Genomic DNA, 1457 nt, shown 5'->3' with positions numbered 1-1457 from the left:
ACACATTGGATCCAAATTCAAAATTCTTTACAATCGTCAACAAATACATTGATTTGTGCAGTGCAAATAACTATAGCCTCCCTGACGCATCTGTAGTCTGTCATCAAATAGTCACTGATGGTCAGCCAGTGCATGAAAGGTCACGCCGTTATTCAACGGAAAAATTAAAGGCAATTCGCGAAGAATTTTCAACGCTGTTGGAGCAAGGAATTATTCGTCCGTCAAACAGTCCGTGGTCGAGTCCAATTCACCTGGTAAAAAAGAAAGCAGGTGCTTGGAGAGCCTGCGGTGACTTTAGAAAACTAAATGCGCAAACCAAACCAGATAGGTACCCAATACCATACCTAGACCAAGTAACGGAAAAACTACATGCTAGCAAATTTTTTTCAAAGATTGATATACATAGAGCGTATTATAACATACCGATGCAAGCTGATGACATATGCAAAACCGCAGTAAGTACACCCATTGGGTTATTTGAATTTGTAGTCATGCCGTTTGGTCTTAAAAACGCTACGCAAACCTTTCAAAGGTATATGGATTCATTGTTCAGGAAAATGCCATTTGTCTTCTGCTACCTTGACGATATTTTAATATTCTCAGAAAGTGAACAGCAGCATTTGGAACATGTAGAAGCAGTACTAAAAACACTAAATAAGGCCAAGCTTGTCATAAACACCGCTAAGTGCGAGTTCGGAGTTTCACAACTAAGTTTTTTAGGGTATGATGTATCAGTCGATGGTATCAGCCCGCCTGTAGAACGAGTGAGAGTAATTAATGAATACACGAAGCCAAAGACAGTAAAAGAAATTCGTCGTTTTTTGGGAATCCTAAATTATTACCGAAAGTGGATTCCACAGGCCGCCAAATTACAAGCACCTTTAAATGAGCTATTAAAAAATTCAAAAAAGAACGACAACACGCCTATAACATGGACTACCACGTTAGATGCAGCGTTTGAAAACTGTAAAACAAGTGTAACCGCGTTACCTAAATTAACATTTTTGTCTCCATTAAGTGCAATTCGATTGACATCGGATGCATCAAGCAACGCAGTTGGTGCAGTACTGGAACAGCAAGAAGGTGATGTTTGGCGACCGGTTGCGTTTTTCTCTTCGAAGCTCAAGGCAGCGCAGAAGAATTACAGCACGTACGACAGAGAGTTGCTAGCTATATATTTAGCCATCAAAAATTTTAGACATTTACTGGAAGGTAGAAATTTTACAATTCAAACAGATCACAAACCGCTCATTTATGCATTCCAACAAAAGTCAGATAAAGTTTCACCACGTCAACTACGACAACTAAGTTTTATTGCAGAGTTTACAACAAGCATATCATACATAGATGGTAATGACAACATAGTGGCTGATAGTTTATCCAGAATTGATGCAATTAATATGCCTACGGTTATAGATCTCGAGATGATTAGCAACCATCAGGAAATAGATGAAGAG

This window comes from Teleopsis dalmanni, unplaced genomic scaffold, assembly GCF_002237135.1.
Source record: "Teleopsis dalmanni isolate 2A unplaced genomic scaffold, ASM223713v2 unscaffolded_contig_4843, whole genome shotgun sequence".
Classification (NCBI taxonomy): domain Eukaryota; kingdom Metazoa; phylum Arthropoda; class Insecta; order Diptera; family Diopsidae; genus Teleopsis; species Teleopsis dalmanni.
Note: the sequence above shows the minus strand (reverse complement) of the source record.